Source organism: Mandrillus leucophaeus, unplaced genomic scaffold (assembly GCF_000951045.1).
Source record: "Mandrillus leucophaeus isolate KB7577 unplaced genomic scaffold, Mleu.le_1.0 Scaffold202, whole genome shotgun sequence".
NCBI lineage: Eukaryota > Metazoa > Chordata > Mammalia > Primates > Cercopithecidae > Mandrillus > Mandrillus leucophaeus.
This window is the reverse complement of record NW_012102055.1, coordinates 4628319-4648651: the sequence shown is the minus strand read 5'-3', so window position 1 is coordinate 4648651 and position 20333 is coordinate 4628319. Positions and strand designations below refer to the sequence as shown.

Genomic DNA, 20333 nt, shown 5'->3' with positions numbered 1-20333 from the left:
CATTTCTCTGAGATGGAGTCTCGCTCTGTCACCCAGGGTGGAGTGCAGTGGCACAATCTCAGCTCATTGCAACCTCTGCCTCCCAGGTTCAAATGATTCTCATGCCTCAGCCTCCCGAGTAGCTGGGACTATAGGCATGCACTACCACACCTGGCTATATATATTTTTTTTGTATTATTAATAGAGACAGGGTTTTGCCATGTTGGCCAAGCTGGTCTTGAACTCTTGACCTCAAGAAGTCCACCTGCCTTGGTCTCCCAAAGTGCTGGGATTACAGGAGTGAGCCACCACACCTGGCCCCTCTTGGCACTTCTGGGCTCCTGTGGGCTGTGGATGGTGGAGCCCTAGGAGCCAAAGGGTCACTCAGGAAAGGCTGCAACTTGGCCTTGCAGTCAGCTGGCTTCTGCCTGTTGTAGTCATTTTCTTTCTGCAGCACCTGGAGTGCTGTCTCAGTTGTTGCAGCGGCCATCTAGCTTTCCTGGGCTGTTCTCTCGTGGAAGAGGATCTCCCTCTGAAAACTGGAAGTGTTTTTCTTCAATTCCTGGGCCAGGTCTTGGGCCATCTTCTTGTAGTGGTTGTGGGTGTGACATGTGGTTCATGTATATGTGCACCTTGTGAAGTCTCTGGTCAAGGTCCAGGCAGTAGGCGTCTCCTCTGTGGGCTCCCATGAGGCCCCATCATGTGTTCTCAGTGGAGATCAGGCAGAACGGGAAGCGTCGGTTGCAGCTTCAGGAGCTCCCTCTCCAGCGGTGCCCCTGCACCCTGCAGAGTCGCCTGCTCGCTGATCAGACTTTGGACTTGTGCTGTGAGTTCTATATACCTTTGATTTCTTCCCACGATTGCATGTCTGCTTCTCCAGTCTCCCCATAAGGACATTCAGAGGATGCACCTAAGTCACCATCGTCATCTACACTCTTCAGAGAGACTTGTGGTTGGGACGCTAGGGGACCGCCATATCCTGCTTCCCTGTTCTCCTCTGCCAAGTTCCCATCCTCCGCATGGTCTCTACCACCCTCTAGCAGATGCAGGACGCTGGGCGGGGTGTGGACCAGGAAGGTCAGTCGCTTCACTCCAACGTTCATGACTGTTTCATTCCTGCCTTGGCCTGCTTCAGCCTTTCCTTCTTTGCCTGCAAGCGTTGCTTCCGTCTGACAATTTCCTGATTGGGCAGCTCTGCAGGTTGCTGATGGTCACTGCTGTCATTCAGATCATCCACAGTGTTCCCCTGATCTTCTGCCCCAGCTGTGAAGTATATGGACATGCTTTGCATCAGTCACTTACGGAAGTTCAGGAGGCTTCCTGTTTGGTGTTTTTTCAGAAGCTCACCTAGTTCCTGATGGGAAGACCTGCTTATTTCATTCAGAACCCTAGGCAGAGGGTTTGGAGCAATCCAGGACTGGCCTGTGGAATGGGTGACACGAGGCCCCCCACTGGCCTAGGGTGCTGGCTACATCATGGCTCTGGCCTTTCCTTGGACCACACCCTGGATGACATCCCTTTGGGCTGGCTCTGCCCTTCTTTTCACTGCATGTCGTCTCCTGACCATAAAGGCCACCATAGCAGTGCACGCCCAGATCACCCAGGGTATCCCTAGGGTCGCTGGCACTAGTCCCAGGATTCTGTACATCACTAGCCCTGCCACCCACAGGGGGCCAGCAGCAGCTGAGTAGGCACTGCATAGCGAGCAGCAGGCCCTCCGTGGCTCCAGAAGGCTCTGCTGCTCTGTCTCCACTTGCCAGTGGCCTGTGGACCACAGTTAACCGGAACCCTGCAGAGTGTTTTGTCTCTGACACAAACAAGGGCCCACCAACCAGCGTAGACCATCCGTTGGGCTGGGGGAGGGGAGGCATCTCGTGATCTGGAAAACTGTCCCTGATTTTGCTGTGCAAATAGAAAGTGACATTACTTATACAAGGCCTTGGGGGAGTGGAAAGAGTTCATGGCAGACCCGAGCTCAGGCTACTCCAGGCCCCACCTGGCCCTACAGCATAGCTAGATGGTCAAAGCAGGGCCATGTCACAGCCCGTGCCTACACACGATCCTCTTCTCAGATTTCCTTCACCCGACTCGACTTCCCCTGACTCTCACTGGGCCATGGCGGCTTCTCTGGCCCTGCTGGGGACCGGGGTCAGGGAGGAGAGGGGAGGCCTGTGACTGCCAGGTGTGGCCCGTGAATTTATACAGACAGAAGCAAGCCACTAAGCCTGCAGGCATCTTAACGGTATGCATAAGGCATATGATTTCATTCATAGTTTAATTAGAATGCACCGTAAGACACTAGCATCAAGGTCTGGGTTCATTTGATTGCTTGCTTAGCCAATGCAAGGACACAGTATAAATAACTTATGAGTGTTTGGAAAGACATTTAATCATTTAAGGCTTAGGTTTCTTCCGCAGACCTTCTTTAGACGGCCAAGAACACAACAGTGATGCCACCCCTAGCATATGTTTTATGACTTATAACTCACAAAAAGCATAAAACAGCAAGTCTTTTCCATGCTAAGTTGGAAAAAGTCCTGTAAATTTACGGCTGCAAATTCCAACCAACATAAAAGCCTTTGCCTCTTCTCCTTCCAGCTAAATTGCATCCATGCCAGATGAGACAGCCAAGGTATCGAGAGAAGCACAGAAAAGACATTTTTGCAGAATCCAAAACCTTCTCCTAAAATTTAGGAAAACACACACATCAATATGACTGACAATTTATTCATTCTACTTGCTACTCTTATTTCATTCTGACAAGCTTGGGCAACTGGTGTGTGCTGAATCCAAGTCTAATCATCTGAGGCAGCTGCTGAGGTGTTAACAGGTTGTCACTGTGGAGGAATAAGCTCACCATCTCCAAACACTTCATGATTCTAAGGTGAACAAAGCCATCATACAAGATAAAGTAACAATTCCCAGCTCGGGTCTGAGATAAAGAGATTCCTGGAGCCTTACGGCGTGCAGCTTTTAGTATCATCTCATCTCCCATGAATAACGACTTAGAATATCATTAAGGTTTTGGGATTTTGCCGAAAGTGATAACTAAAGCTAGCAATGGTAAAGACTTAAATTTCACATCATGTTTGCCCAATTTGGCAGAAGATAGAGGAAGCATGGTAGATGGCCTCATTGGTCTTAAGCCAAGGTCAACAGTGGAAACTCCTCCAGCAAAGGCAGAATGCATTTCTCTGCCTCTTGACTTAGGTTTGGCCATGTGACTTGCTTTGGCTAATAGAATAATACAGAAATGTCGATGTGCCATTTCCAAGCACAAGCTTTACAAGGTTTCTTGGGCTTCTACTTATACTCATGTACCTTTGCCGTTGTCACAAGGAGAGCTTTCCTCAGGTAGTCACCGCCCACCAACCTGGACTTAGAGTGTGCTAAGTGTTGCTGGCCTGAACCCAGACATCAGTGGGAAGCCAAGCCTAGCTGAACCTGTGCAGGAAGCAGCGTCACCTAGCTGAGCCCAGCCTAGATCAGCCAGATCCCAGCTAACCTCTGTTTGCATGAGCTAAACAGATGCTTATTATAAATTTCTTGTCTTTTTTTTTTTTTTTTGAGACAGGATCTCACTCTGTTGCCCAGGCTGGAGTGCAGTGGTACAATCATGGATCACTGCAGCCTCGAGCTCCTGGACTCAAGCAATCCTCCCACCTTAGCTTCCCTATTAGCCAGGACTACAGGTGCACACCACCATGCCTACCTAATTTTTGTATCTTTTGTAGAAATGCAGTTTCACCATGTTGCCCAGGCTGATCTCAAACTTCTGTGCTCAGACAATCCTCCCACCTCAGCCTCCCAAAGAGCTGGGACTACAAGTGTGAGTCACTGCACCCGGCTCAGTTTTCCTACTGAGTTTGGAGATGGTTTGTTGTACATGTAAGAGCTGATGCCAGAGCAAAGGGGAAGTACAGGAAGCCGGGGGAATAGTGCATAGTAGGTTTCTCCTCTTTCCTTCCCTGGAAAAATGGGTGGCAACGTACAGGATATAATCATGATGTTCACAGTTGTTTTTTAAAAAGTCCATCTCACACCAGTTAGAATGGCAATCATTAAAATGTCAGGAAACAAGAGATGCTGGAGAGGATGTGGAGAAATAGGAATGCTTTTACACAGTTGGTGGGAGTGTAAATTAGTTCATCCATTGTGGAAAACAGTACAGCAATTCCTCAAGGAACTAGAATTAGAAATACCATTTGACCCAGCAATCCCATTACTAGGTATATACCCAAAGGATTATACATCATTCTACTATAAAGACACATGCACATTCATGTCTATTGCAGCACTGTTCACAATAGCAAAGACTTGGAACCAACCCAAATGCCCATCAATGATGGACTGGATAAAGAAAATGTGGCACATATACACCATAGAACACTACGCAGCCATAAAAAAGGATGAGTTCATATCCTTTGCAGGGACATGGATGAAGATGGAAACCATCATTCTCAGCAAACTATCACAACGACGGAAAAACCAAACACCGCATGTTCTCACTCATAAGTGGGAGTTGAACTATAAGAACACATGGACACAGGGTAGGGGAGTATCACACACTGTGGCCTGTTGGAGGTTGAGGGGCTGGGGGAGGGATAACATTAGGAGAAATACCTAATGTGGATGACGGGTTGATGGGTGTGGCAAACCACCATGGGTCGTGTATACCTATGTAACAAATCCGCACGTTCTACACATGTACCCCAGAACTTAAAGTATAATAATTAAAAAAAAAAGTCCCTATAATTTGGGAAGGGGGCAGTGGCTCATGCCTGTAATCCCAGCACTTTGGGAGGCTGAAGCAGGCAGATCACCTGAGGTCAGGAGTTTGAGACCAGCCTGGCCAACATGGCGAAACCCTGCCTCCACTAAAAATACAAAAATTAGCTGGGTGTGGTGGCACGTGCCTGTAATCCCAGCTACCCAGGAGGCTGAAGTAGGAGAATTCTTGAACCCAGGAGGTGGAGGTTGCAGTGAGCCGAGATCGCACCACTGCACTCCAGCATGGGCGACAGGGTGAGACCTCATCTCAAAAAAAAAAAAAAAAAGGTCCCTATAACTTCTTCCAAGAATATCCTAACTTCTGAGTCCCATAGTTGGACTATTCCAAGATGAATCCTACACAGTCTGTCACAGTAATGGTGGGATTGAGGCCCAGTGCCCACAGTGGTAACCTGCTCATGTCACAGACTATATGGCCTCTTTGCCCTTCGTATCCCACTCCCCACTCCGTCATTGTGCTTCAGAGCATCCCTGCCCATATAAATACTCACATCCCAATTTTTGACCAAAGCTAAGTCTCATTGTAACAAATAGTAGCTAACACTCACTAAACACCTGAATGTGCCAGACGCCATGACACACAGGTAACTTTACTTCTCAGTGCTTCAGTTTTCTCATCTGTAAAATGAGGGTAAGTAAGAATAGTAAGAATAGTGCCTGCCTACCTAAATAAACTAGAAAATCTAGCAGAAATGAATAAATTCCTGGACACAAAGGCCCTCCCAAGACTGAACCAGGAAGAAGCTGAATCCCTGAATAGACCAATAACAAGTTCTGAAATTTTGAGGCAGTCATAAATAGCCTACCAATCAAAAATAAAGCAAAACAACAACAAAACAAAACAAAGCAAAAAAACCCAGATGGATTTACAGCTGAATTCTACCAGAGGTACAAAGAGGAGCTTGTACCATTTCTTCTGAAACTATACCAAACAATTGAAAAGGAGGGACTTCTCCCTAACTCATTTTATAAGGCCAGCATCATCCTGATACCAAAACCTGGCAGAGATACAAAAAAAAAAAAAAAACTTCAGGCCAATATCCCTGATGAACATTGATACAAAAATGCTCAATAAAATACTGGCAAACCAAATCCAGCAGCATATCAAAAAGCTTATTCACCATGATTAAGTCAGCTTCAACCCCGGGATGCAAGGCTGGTTTGACATATGCAAATCAGTAAATGTAATTCATCATATAAACAGAACTAAAGATAAAAACCACATGATTATCTCAATGGATGTGGAAAAGGCCTCCAATAAAACTCCACATCCGTTTATGTTAAAAACTCTCAATAAACTAGGCACTGATGGAACATACTTCAAAATAATAAGAGCCATTTATGACAAACCTACAGTTAATATCATACTGAATAGAAAAAAGCCGGAAGCATTCCCCTTGAAAACTGGCACAAGATAAAGATGCCTTCTCTCACCACTCCTATTCACCATAGTATTGGAAGTTCTGGTCAGGGTAATCAAGCCAGAGAAAGATATAAACGGAATCAAATAGGAAGAGAGGAAGCCAAACTGCCTTTGTTTGAAGATGACATGATCCTATATCTAGAAAACCACATTGTCTCAGCCCAAAAGCTTCTTAAGCTGATAAGCAACTTCAGCAAAGTCTCAGGATACAAAATTAATGTGTGAAAATCACAAGCATTCCTATACACCAACAATAGACAAGCAGTGAACCAAACCATGAATGAACTCCCATTCACAATTGCTATAAAGAGAATAAAATACCTAGGAATACAGCTAACAAGAGAAGTGAAGGACCTCTTCAAGGAGAACTACAAACCACTGCTCAAAGAAATCAGAGGTGACACAAACAAATGGAAAAACATCCCATGCTCAAGGACAGGAAGAATCAATATCATGAAAATGGCCAAACTGCCCAAAGTAATTTATAGATTCAATGCCATTCCCATTAAACTACCATTGACATTTCTTCACATAATTCAAAAAAACGACTTTAAAATTCACATGGAACCAAAAGAGTCTGTATAGGTAAGACAATCTTAAGCAAAAAGAACAAAGATCTGATTTTTAGTTTTGGGTTTCACATTTAAGTCTTTAATCCATCTTGAGTTGATTTTTGTATAAGGTATAAGGAACGGGTCCAGTTTCAATTTTCTGCATATGGCCAGCCAGTTTTCCCAGTACCATTTATTAAAGAGGGAATCCTTTCCGCATTGCTTGCTTTTGTCAGGTTTGTCAAAAATCAGATGTTTGCAGATGTGTGGTCTTATTTCTGAGATCTCTATTCTGTTCCTTTGGTCTATGTGTCTGTTTTTGTACCAGTGTCATGCTGTTTTGGTTACTGTAAACTTGTAGTATAGTTTGAACTCAGGTAGTGTGATGCCTCCAGCTTTGTTCTTTTTGCACACAACAAGCTTTCAATAAATGCTAGTTATTTTCCAGCAAGACTTGCTTATCCTTATTACTATCAGGCTTCTAAGCTGCATCTGCTAGGGTTGAAAGAACAGAATTGAGGAAAATAAAGAGGTAAAAGAGAATGAAGAGAAAAGGAGTACATTTCATCTTCATTAAGCCACTTTAAAATTCTCAGCCTGCTGATGGCAGTGCTGGCTAATCAGTGAGCAGGTAGAACAACAGGAACAATAAAGCATTCTCCGTTAATCGTATTTAGTTAATGAAATTCTATCGTACTTAGGGCAGGAGAAGCCTGGGAACAAGAGAAGATAAAAAAGGGGTCTAGGGGGAGCGGCTGGTTAGGTTGTGCTCCTTGGAGTATAGGTCTAAGGTATAGGAGGCATTTTCAAAGGACTGTGTCCAAGAGAGGATACATTGTTTGCAACAGGGCTCAGCAGGGTCTGGAAGACTTCATTCAGATGTGCAGAGGACCAGGGCTCACTCTAGATGGTGCCAGAGCACTCCTTGGGGTACCATGAAATAGGGCACAAAAACCTAGCTTTTGAGGGGGACTTCAGGACTCAGGCAAGGTGGAGAAGGGGGTGGGTCACTCAGTTGGTATTAAAAACTAACCATCCCTAGCGACCCAGGTAAAAGTGGGGACTACCCAAAGGTGGCTGATGGACTGACTGCTTGCCAAGGAATTCTCCTTCAGTGATGTCATGCCTCCAGCCTGCTCTTCTATAACACAGCCTCACTCCAGACCTTCAGTCACACTGTGGCAAGGGCAAGGGAGGGAGGCCAAGCCCCAGGAGCTCTGGCTATACCTTTTTTTGTTTGTTGTTGTTAAAGAAATTTTGTAGAGATAGTGCCCAAGCTGATCTTGAACTCCTGTCCTCAAGCAATCCTCCTGCCCCAGCCTCCCAAAGGGCTGAGATTACAGACATGAGCCACCATACCTGGCCTGGCCATACTTGGTAGAGGCAGCTATTTCTGCCAAGCATGTAGGTCACCTAAGCACGGGGTGCTCGGGACAGGGCCCTGTGAAGTCACACGGCCTGCTCCAAATTCCACCTTTGACACTGCCTAACTGGGTGATGTAGGGCAAGTGACAACCTCGTAAGACTCAGTTTCCCCATCTGTAAAATGACAATAATAACAATCTGTATAGGTCTGTATAGGGCTGTTGTGATTATTAAATATGACAATAGATGCTGTGGTCATCAGTTCTCCAATGCTGTATATTGGCTTTTCCCCTCTTGAAAATTTTTTTTGCCTGGATAATAACCTAGTGAAATATTGTATCTCAGAGTCCTGTGGCAGTTCCTGTTATTGTTTAGTTTACAACTGCATTTTACTGAAGTAATTTATTTATGAAAGTCAAGCACAGGGATGTTTTATCTAACAGGAAGGACAGAGGAAGTGAGAAATAAACCTTTGGCCTCAAAAGACAAACCTATAGAATCATGATAAGACTTCAGTATTTATACCTAGAACTATGCACTTCCTTACTCTGTCATCATTATTATCAAGAAAATTCACATCTAATGCTCTCTGGTGTTTATTTAACATGCATTTATTAGCTGTCTGCTCAGGTAAGGGTCTTTGCTAGAAGAAAAGAGGTGAGGAATAGGAAAGACAGACTAATCCCAGGCCTTCCCAAAATAAAACAAGGGATAGAGACATTGATCACAGAATCACATAATGATGCCAGGCGTGGTGGCTCATGCCTGTAATCCCAGCACTTTGGGAGCCCGAGGCAGGTAGATTGCAAGTTCAGGAGATCAAGACCATCCTGGCTACCATGGTGAAACCCTGTCTCTACTAAAAATACAAAAAATTAGCCGGGCACGGTGGTGGGAGCCTGTAGTCCCAGCTACTTGGGAGGCTGAGGCAAGAGAATGGCATGAACCCAGGAGGCAGAGCCTGCAGTGAGCCGAGATCGCGTCACTGCACTCCAGCCTGGGCGAAAGAGTGAGACTTCATCTCAAAAATATATAATAATAAAATAAAATTTAAAAAACACGAATCACATAATGATTATTTTACATGATAGGGAAAAGAATATTGTGTAATATGAGCAAATACCACAGGATTTAAATTCATGGAGGGAAGGTAGACAGCTTCCTGAGAGAACTCTACATTTAAGTCAGAACAGGAGGCATCCATCCAGGGTCCAAATTAAGAAATAGAGCAGCAACATATTGTGCAGAGATAGTTCTCTAACATTTTTCTCTCTTGTTCCTCTTACTCTGCAAGGGTTTGCTTTCTCTGAGAGCAGTTGTGTCTACAGGGCAGCTAAGGCCCAGATCCCAGCCCAGAAAGAATGTGTAGTTAGAGCAGTGGTGAACCTCACAAGCTTGAAATCAGGTAGCCCCGGGTTTAAACTCCAGCAACACATTCAATAGTTGTGTGGCCCTGGGTAAGTCAGTTTACCTCACTCAAATTCTGTTTTCTTACTTGTAAACAAGTGTAATGATATCTTACACTTAAACAGTGTTGCTGTGGGTTTAAATGAGACAGCTGAAAACAACAGTGTTAATTTTGCTCATGAATCTGTTATAGGGGCAGGGCTCAGCAGGGACGGTTCAGCAGGGACAGCTTATTTCTGCTCCATTCAGCATCAGTGGGGGCAGCTCAAAGGCTGCGGGCTGGAGCCAGCCTTCTAAGTCCCATGTCGTGGGGCTGTCAACTGGAGCACCGACATGTAGCCTCTCTGCAGGGCCTGGCTTCCCAGAAACATGGTGGCTGGGTCTCAAGGACATGTATCCTAAGAGGTTTAGAGAGCCAGGTGGAAATCCCATCCCTTTGCTAATCAAGACTTTGCTGTCCCTTGGCATCACTTTGCCACATTCTTTATGTCAAGGCAGTCACTGTGTCCTGCTCAGATTCAAGGAGAGGGAAAATAGACCTCTCCGCTTGATGGAGGAGTAGCAAGGTTTTGGAGGAGCCATCACTGTGACCTACGTTGAAAAATATGATCTGCCATAGTGGCCTATACTGATATCCCGTTGATGCAATTTCCTTTCAGTGTGAAGATTTATAATTCTATGAAAAAAAATCTACGAAAAGTAGAGAAGAGGAAGCAAAGTGGTGGGAACTGAAGAGAAGTAGAATCATTACTGCCACATCCTCTTTCAGTTATTGCCAGGTTCTTTGTACTCAGAGGTGGTGTCATCCCTCAGATGGGGAAACAGCAGTGCCCACCTCATGGTGGTGTTGTGATAACTGAATGAACTAACCCATTAAAGTGCTTAAAGCTGTGCCTGGCCCATGATGAGTGCTCTGAAAATGTGAATGGTTTCCCTTTATGCTCATGGGCTCCTAACTTGTCCTGATCTTGATGTGGCCCTGCTGCCAGTGTATCATGGACAGAATCCCTCAGACAGCTGGAAAACATCCTCCCTATTGCTCTGTCAGAGCAAAGTCCCTTCCACAGCCACATACCACAACTATAGCACATGATATTCCCAATCACACTGATGAGCTTGGAAATGAAGGAAACGCTGGGGTGGTGCACACTGGGTTTATGGTCTCGCTGCTACGTACCCCTTCACGCCAGCATCTCTTCTCCTCTCCCACTGCAGTTCAGCCTGACCTCCCCAGTGTTCTGAAGGGCTTGCACATTTTATCTTTTCTGGTAGAAGTTCAGAAGTCCAGATCTCTCATCTCCATCTACAACACAAAAATTGACCATTCAGAGTTTTGTATGTATATTAAAAAAACAATGAACAACCACCCAGAGGACTTGCTTCCTAGCCTGGCTCTGGGAGGAGACATTGCTAAATGAGAACACAGTGATGGCCTTTCCTTCCCATTCCTGGTCCTCCACCTTTGGACGAGGAAACCGAGGAGCGAGATTTCTTTACCAGAATGCCCTGTAAACCCCTGTGCCAATGCTCAGATTTAAAAAACTCTCCATGGTCTTTCATGAATGGAACTAATCAACAAGCATCCTGTCTTCCCCACCAGTTAAGTGACATTCCATTTCTTTCCCTTATCCTTTGCATCACATCGCTTCCTACAAAAAGGATCCCGAAATCTTCCAGTCTAGGATTCTGGAGATGGGACTAATCAGAATAAGAAATTCCTATATTGCCAGGTGCAGTGACTGGCATCTATAATCCCAGCACTTTGGAAAGTCGACGCAGGTGGATTGCTTGGGCTCAGGAGTTCGAGACCAGCCTGGGCAACATGGTGAAATCCCGTCTCTACCAAAACTACAAAAAATTAGCCAGGCATAGTGATACACACCTGTGGTCCCACCTACTCGGGAGGCTGAGGTGGGAGGATTGCTTGAACCCAGGAGGCCAAAGTTGCAGTAGCAGAGATTATGCTACTGCACTTCAGCCTGAGTGACAGAGTAAGACTCCATCTCAAAAAAAAAAATCCCATATTATCCTATATTTCATTTTTAACTGTTTGAATCAGTATCCTAGGCCTTTTCAAAATTACCTAAGTACATGCATGAATGCAGTCACCTTGCTTGAAAATGCAAATATTAGATCAAATCTCAAGTTCCCTTTGACCATCACCATTAACTCCTATATCCTTGGCAGAAGTGGGCATTTTTATAATTTAAATTATATCTTTCCAGATTGCTTCTGTGCATTCCAATATCCAATTACACATACGCACACACACAAACACACACGTGTATGTGTTTCTTTTCTAAATATATGTTTCTCATGTGCTCCATTCTCCTGCTTATTCCATCCTCAGGATGTCCTATCAAACTCCCAACATCGGTATAAGAAGGTTATCTCATTCTTTTTTTCCCATTGCTTTCCCAATACTTCATAGGCTTGGCTCCTCTGTCAGGCTCTATAACTGGCCTCTGACTTCCCCGCCATCCCCTCCCCCGGAACTCTCACACACAGATGCACACACATCCCTTCCTTCACGCCTGGGTCCATGTTAGCTTTCTGGCTTGGAATATCCTCCCTGTCCCTCTCCTCTTCCTTGAGAAGATTCAGCTCTTGGGCTGGGATGCAACATACTTGGGCTTCAGTCCCAGATGAGTTGCTCAGGCAAATTACTTAACCTGGGTTCTTACATAAAAAATAGGGTAATTGTAATAGCATTTATTATACTTCAAAGCATTGCTCTAAAGATTAAGTAGAATAATCCATAGAAAGCATTGGTCCATTGCAGGTTATTTAGTAAATGCTCAAACAATGTGAGCTGCCACCACCGTCAATGTTAGTGATCATCATCACCGTTTTTCAGGAATCATTTAAATCCCACTTTCCTTCTTAATCCAGATTTTCCTCTGAACCCCTGCTTCCCACACAGATAGGACTACTCAAAATCATCCCAATAAACATTAAGCTACGTTGACATCACTTCACAATGTCTTCTAATATTTACTAATAGATAGGCCTTGGATTCAATTTACTGCCCCACTTGGTATTCAGGGCGAGCTTCACAAATCACACAGAGTAAAGGGAGCCAGTGAGTAAAGTAAGGTTATCCTTTCAAGGGACAAAAATGCTAGGGGTTCTTCTGTTGCATGGTTTATATTATGGTATCAAATAAGTATGTACAAATAAAGTAACTAGGTGTAAATGGCTTATGTTCTTGTTTTTACATAGTTATAAAACCAAGCACAATTGTAAATTATATAAGAACAAGAATGCTAATTAATATAATTAAAAGTAACTCAATTAATGCAAGGGATAATGTTTTCCTGAAATTAAGTCACTCCTGCAACATAAATACGGTGGGGCTACATATTCTAAGAGAGGAAGGACTTACATGAGAAACAAGCCAAAAATTACCCTGACAGCTAATTTGCTGTGTGCAGAGGCTCATACTAGTGATAGGTATCTATAAACTGAGACCACCTGGGGGAAGAGCAGACTCCAGTGCTCTGCGTCATGCTGATGCTGGGACACTCACTTGCTGAGTGGAATGGTAGCTGAAATTGCTCACACAATTCAAATTATTCCAATCTCTTCCACTCTCTCTTTGAATTCTCCCACTACATTTCTCTATCTGAATTATTGGGCAGCTTTCATTCATTCGCCCCCATTACACTGCATTTGGCCTTCACTAGGGGAAAACAAACAAACAAATGAACATTGACCATGTGTGAAGCCTCCTCTGGCCATCTTCATACCTTGCAACAATCTCAGTTTATGGGACGATTTGGCCCCAAGGCAAATTAAATAAACTCAAACTCAGAGGCAGGCACTGAAATTACTTGGCAGAACTTGGTCCCAAGGCTCAATTCTTTGGGGATTCTCCACCCTGGCTGCACACCTGTGAAGCTTTAAGCAAGCTCCAAGCCCAGAGTACATCCCAAATCAATTACAGGAGAGTCTCTGGGGGTGGGAACCCTATTTTTGAAGCTCCTTGTGTGATTCCAATGTGCACTGAAGGTTGAGAACAGGGATCTATTGATTCATAGCTTTCAAACACGTTTGACTTCCATCCATGGTAATAAATATATTTCACATCATGATCCATACCCAGGCATAGACATACAAAACAGAAACAAACATTTTGTAGAAAAATACTTAACTGTTGCTACCAGCCATACACTCTAATATTATCCATTTTTTTCACTTTTATTTAAAACAACCCTGGATGTACCCAACTTCACCCCTTAATGAACCACAATTCACTAGAGGGTCATGACCTACAGCTTGAAAAACACTGCTCTAGTTAGTCCAGAATGTAATTTGATTAATTAGTAAATGTTATCCTTGACATAAAAACATACTGGATTTCAGACATTCCAAAGGAGGATATGTGGATCCCTGAGAATAAGTCCATATAGAGGCTCATTTTGAAAATCTTTACTATGGACCAAATCCTTCATTTTACAAAACAGAAAAGGTCAAACTCCTATATACCACTCCTCCTGGATGTGTACGTGCCTGTGTGTGTTACACTTTGCCCTAACCTATCTTTCTTTTCTTTTCTCTTTTCTTTTATTTTCTTTCTTTTCTTTCCTCTTCTCCTCTCCTCTTCTCTTCCTTTCTCTTCTCTTCTTTCTTTTTTTTAGAGACAGTTTCATTCTGTCGCCCAGGCTGGAGCGCAATGGTGCAATCTCGGCTCACTGCAAGATTACTGGCTGAGCCACTGCGCCCAGCCCTTTGTTTCATATTTTTCTTGTGGCATTTTATCTATTTGAAAAATCCTTAAATGATGACATTGTGGATCCTTAAACATAGAGCTCCTGGAGCTTAGTGATGTTGCTTCAGTGTGTGTTGTTTGGGGGTGCTGGTCTTTTTTTCCTTTGCCCATGATGCATGGGGTGGGTATGTGCATTTTAACACTTGTCGACTGAGTTTTAGCATTCTAGGATATATTTCCAATTTGGATTTGACACAATGGCACTCTAAGGAGGCTGAAAAAATGCTCATTTGGTCTTATAGAGAAGGGGATTTGCTGTCACATGCAGGATCTCAATAGTTAGGCTGTTTTCCATACTAGAACCTCTTCTAACATCAGACTGTATTGTTTTAGATCTCTGACACCCTTATCTCATGGGCAAAATAGAGGGTAATAAAAGCTGATCATAATATCTAACTTTCATTAATATTGCTTCAGTAGCATCCACAGGTATTTAAAACTAAGTTTTCTGAGGACCTGAGGGGAAAAAAAGTCACCAGGCAAAATGCTATTGGTCAACTTCCAAAGGGGTTTTTACTTTGAAAACTACAATAAACAGTCAAACTCAAACAATCTAAAAAATAGACACAAAACTGAATTTGCACTGAATATGTATGATGTATGTTATAACATCTTACAGAAACTAAGATATCACTACAAAAATTAAAACACTATAGCCACTTACAAACGGTGCTTTTCCATAAGAAGAAATATAATCACCTATTAAAAACAGAAACAGACTGACTGAGACTTCCCTGCGAGTCCGGGTTAAGCAGCTGGAACAACTTGGGATGCTGTCCTGACCTTCCTGGGCCAGTGTCACCACATGTGTACACAAGAGCATTTCCTCAGCAAAGTGCCTGTGCTTTAAATGGGTTATTGAACTTTAACAGGGTTGTGTTCCTAAGAGAAATGCAAATTCATTTAAAACTTACATTGGTTTCTCAACAAACCAGAATTTCTCTAAAGACAAATAACGTGTTTCTACCTTTGAGAATTCTAAATTGTCTTAAATTTTAATTTAATTTTTCTATGGAGGAAAGCCAAATTTATGAAGGGGATTGTCTTGATCAGAACTATTCATGAATTAACCAATTTTGATCAAACATCTAGTAGGTGCGAGGCGTTGTGAGAAATTCTGAGTCGCTGTTCTCATCGGAAACCTTGAAGTCCTTATAAAGAAATTTATAAATTAAAACCTACAAGGTAATAACAGGTGGAAGAAAATGAAACACCAACTAGGTTTAATTTTTCTTAATCTAGTAGTCACAACTCTAGAAACTGAAGTAGTTGCTTATTTTTCCACATATTTTGATAGCATCATCTAGAAGGTTCATATGTATGTTATTCATCATTACCTAGTATCACTGAATCTTTTTTTTTTTTTTTTTTTTTTTTAGCTCTGCTTTGAGACAGGATCTCACCCTGTTCCTTAGGCTGGAGTGCAGTGGTGCGATTTTGGCTCACCACAACCTCCACCTCCAGGGTCCAAGTGATTCTCCTGCCTCAGCCTCCCAAGTACCTGGGATAACAGGCACCTGTCACCACACCTGACTAATTTTTGTATTTTTAGTAGAGATGGGGTTTTGCTATGTTGGCCAGGCTGGGCTCTAACTCTTGACCTCCAGTGATCCACCCACCTTGGCCTCCCAAAGTGCTGGGATTACAGACGTGAGCCACTGTACCCAGCCCACTGAATCTTTTTGAAGATTTGCACATGCAGGCCACTTGCTGGGTATGATTTTGAAATGCTGCTATTGGTGGAGTTCATCTCTCACTAAAGCCTTTCTTTTCTATTCTGTACATGTTGACCATAGATGCACTATTCTTTGGATCCTTAATTGTGATCTTGGGTATATTATTTTCCCTGATCTTCTCTTAAAGGAGGTAAAATTGGTTCAGTTCATCCTGCCTTAGTGTATCCAAGCTTCACAGATGAAAAGATTCAGTAACCAATTTGACTGATTTTCATTAGGTACTTAATCCTGCCCGTGTTATCTTCACGACGGGACCCCATCTTTGGTGTTGGCTCAGGCTAAGAATTTACTCACCCAGCTATGAGCTTTCTCATTTCAATTCCCTGTACTTCTCTATCTAGCAACCCTAGCAATGCGTCAGTAGCTACCATGGGGAACCCAAATCTAGGCTTGTCCAGTCTTTCCCCACAGCTTTTCCTATAAAACGATGAATTCCCAACCTTAGAAAGTGTTAAAACATTGTTCTGTAATCCTAATAACCTGGAAAATTTGGAGTTATTCAAAGTAAAATAAGATTTTTTGTGCAAGATTTCTAGAGCATCTCTGCTAGTATAATCTAACAGGGTCAAAGAATGTTCCAGCATCTCCCTAAACCCTTTGAGCTTTCATTTGTGAAAACCTCAGGATTAGGCCAGCTGTCAAGATAGTGCCCTGGAGTACTTATTTTCTCCCTCCTTTTTTCCTTTCTTTTTTTTTCCGTTAAATTAATTGTATTAGAGAAAGGCATTGCCATCTCCCTCTCTAGGGTAAGAGAGAGAGAAAGACTAACATTCAAGGGAAACCATGCTATTATCACAGGAAAGCCCCTCTGTGGCTGAGCCATCCAACACAGCAGCCACGGGCCCTGCGTGGCAATCGAGCACCTGAAATGTGGCAAGTCTGAATCGGGATGCTTTGTAAGTCGAATATATGCTCCAGGTTTTGAAGACTTAATCCAAAAAAAAAAGTAAAATGCCTCAATAATAAATTTTCATATTGATCGTATGTTGAAATATTGAATTAAATACAACATCTTATCAAAATTAATTTTACCTATTGCTTTTAACTTGCTAAAATGTGACTACAAAAAAATTGAAAATTACATAAGCAGTTCTATTGGACAGTGCTGCCTGATCGAATAATTCCCAAAGTCTTACTGGTCATCAGTACCTCTTGGCTGAGCTGGTGTATTTCTGTATTCTGAACACACAGACACACAAACACAATGCTATATTCTGAACATCACACACACACACACACGCACACATACACACACAGTGGCTGCTTAGCCTAAAATATCTTGCCCTCTGCAGCCATCTCCTGTTACCATCCTGCCCAACCTTTAAGATCCATCTGAAAACATAATAGGCAATTGCTAGCAGGTCTTCAGAAGAGATTCCATGCCAGGCACTATGCTGAGCCCCCTCCTCCCTCAAATCACCCTGGCAGCCTATGAAGGTGAAATAGAATGTGCTCATTTTGTAGCTGGAAGAGGTGAGGTGACCTGCTTAATGCTATGTGCTGATCAGTGGCAAAGCTGAGTCTTCTTTGGCTTGTCAATCATCAAATCATCTTTAGCCCCTGTGGTGGCTCTTGCCTCACCTCCCCATGTGTGCTCTAAGTCCTCAATGGCAGGCACCCCTTGCTCCTGTGAGCTTCGCTTCCCTCAGTTTTCAGACCTTAGTTCAAGTGTCTTTCTCACAATACCCATCACTCATTGCATCCTATTACCACTGCTTTGACATTTTGTTTCAGGCACATGATACCCTCTGATGACCCCGGTGGATTCTGCTCTTGTTTAAATGTTCATGAGAAATTACACTATGAGGTCTCAGTCAATATTTGATTAAGGTAAAGCATGTTATATACTTGATTATCTTCCTTTACCATCTTTTAAAACCATATATTTTTGCTGTTAAAAATGGGAATTAAGTGCATTGATGAGGGTGACCATTACAGACAGGCAGATCCTAAAAAGCCAAGCCAAACCACGCCGGCTGGAAGTGTAATTTCCCCTGTGGTAGAATTTGACACTGAAGACCTTCACAGGCAGTTCCTCTGTCCACAAATAAGAATTTCTTTCTTTCAGCTCATACTGTCAACTTGACCTTGTCAACTGCTCTGGCCATGTCCCTGGAAGGAGTCCCACTTGTCCTTCCTCTGCCCCCAACCATGGAAAACAACCTGAGAAAAAGCTGGATGGGGGAGGGAAGGAAAAAAATTACATATTTCCTTTTCAACATTATTAAAGGAATGAAGATAATAATTATGGGTAATTCTAAAACATGAACATTTTAGGTAAGTTTAGATGACTTTATTCCTTACCTGTTGCCTGAAGTGGACACAATACAGGCAAATAAAGCCTTGCTAGTTGCACTAAGACAACCTCAATGCTGATTTTGCATGAGAATATGAGCATTTCCTCAAAATGCCTCCTGTTAACAGTTCTAGGAATATTTATTTCAAAGAATAATTTATCTTTGGAAAAAGAAAGTAAGGGTCCTATGAAAAATGAGGATTTATATGTGTTATATTTTTCATTCCCTTTCCAAAGACTTTTGTGTAATGAAGAAAATCTAGATTACTTTAAAATGAACTTCTTAGTTAACTTTCCTCAACTGATGGTCTCTGCTTTCCCTGGAGAAGTCATGTTATTGCAAGTTTATGAAGTTTTTCTCACTTCTACGTAATAATATCTGAGGCAGGGGGCACATCTCCTCTTTGGCAGATCAGGTATTCTTTCAAAGATCAAGCTAAGAATTTTGTTGACCTTAAACTATCTAAGCCTTAGCACTATAACTCCCAAATCATATTCTTTGGTGTCTTCTTAAATATGTAAATTAAATAACATCCACAGAATTGTATTTTAGTTATTTTCTCAAATAAATTCATTCACTTTTTTGGAAACCTTATCTTTAGAAATGACCAATAGTTTCAGAAATACATATATATCTGTGATAATTTTCCAATCATTTCTAATTCTCTTTTTCCAATTAAAGAAATGGGACAAGTAATTCATTTGTTTATTCAATTTCAAAACCACTTGCTGATTTTGTTCAAGGTCTAAGCTATACACTACAGGAACGCACATGAAGTCCTGTTTTTCTGTGTGGGCCATCTGAAAGAGATGCTGAAGATGAGTGTAGTTTTGGCTGGGAAGCGTAGGGAAAGGCATTTTCATTTAGACAGGACTACTTGGTTTAAAGCAGCTGTGCCAAGGTACAACCATTAGAACACTGGTTAGCCCTTGGAGCATTGAGGATTCACATGGAAAGGCAGGCCAGGTCACAGTCTGGACAAAGGGAAGGGTTTCCATTTTACAATGTAAACCAATGGAAGCTGGTGACCATCTCAGAGTAGGAGTGGAGTGCTGGAGGTGGAAGGACCACTTAGGGCAGGTAAGAGAGACCTGAACTAAGGAATATGATGGGCTTGAACTAACAACAAAGGTGACAGACATGAAGAAGGGCCAGATAAGGCCACCCAAAGGAAAAGGAAGTTGGGAGGGGGAACTGGTTTGGGCAAGTGGATAATTATTCTATTTTTATTAATTTTTTTACTGCTGGGGTCACCCTACGTTGCCCAGGCTGGCACTGAACTCCTCTTGGACTTAAGTCATCCTCCTACTTCAGCCTCCAGAGTAGATGGGACTACAAGCACAAGCCACAGAGCCCAGCTTATCCTATATTTAGATAAATTAAGTCCAACTTGAAAAGTCCAACATTAGTTGAAAAATTAACAGGAATAAATGGATATTTTATATTGGGATAGAACCTCCCCTTCCCTAAACCCACATACACAAATAGAGAACGAAGGCTGAGTGGAGTAATAGCTGCCCCCTAAATAATAAGACTAGAGATCAAGTTATCTGAGTGGGAAGTAGGCAACCTGACTTGCTGGCCTTGTAAGACTGGGGCTGTTGCTGGTGTCAGTGGGTGTATGATTATTTCATTTTTGGATAAATTGAGTCTGAGGTTTCCAGGGAGATCCAGATTGAGAAATCCAAAAGGCAGTTGAAGAATTACTAGAGACAAATGAATAAGTCTATATTCAGAAAACAACACATCTACAATGAGGGAAATGATGGTGTATAGAGGCCAGATCACCTTCAAGCCTTCTGTTTGATTCTGGGTGCCACATTTTGATAGAAATGTAATAAAATTGGGGCCTGTCAAGAAGTAGATAGAAATGAAATATGTGACCATGTTTAGGAAAAAATGTTTGAAGGAGTCTTGGATGATTGACTTGGAGAAAAGAAAAAGCAGGGAAGGCTCTGTCATGTGAGTGGAATCAGACTTGATCAGTGACATATAAGAGGAGAACCAAAGGGC

At 42.7% G+C, this 20333-nt stretch overlaps 1 protein-coding gene across 1 annotated transcript in view; it reads right to left on the bottom strand.

The window, feature by feature from the left end:
* RIN2 (Ras and Rab interactor 2) overlaps positions 1 to 20333 on the bottom strand; it is a 258782-nt gene that overhangs the window by 204713 nt on the left and 33736 nt on the right. Inside the window, exon 2 of the mRNA XM_011979525.1 lies at positions 10694 to 10819. The gene's annotated coding sequence lies outside the window, so the exon portion shown is untranslated. The remainder of the gene's footprint in view (positions 1 to 10693; positions 10820 to 20333) is intronic.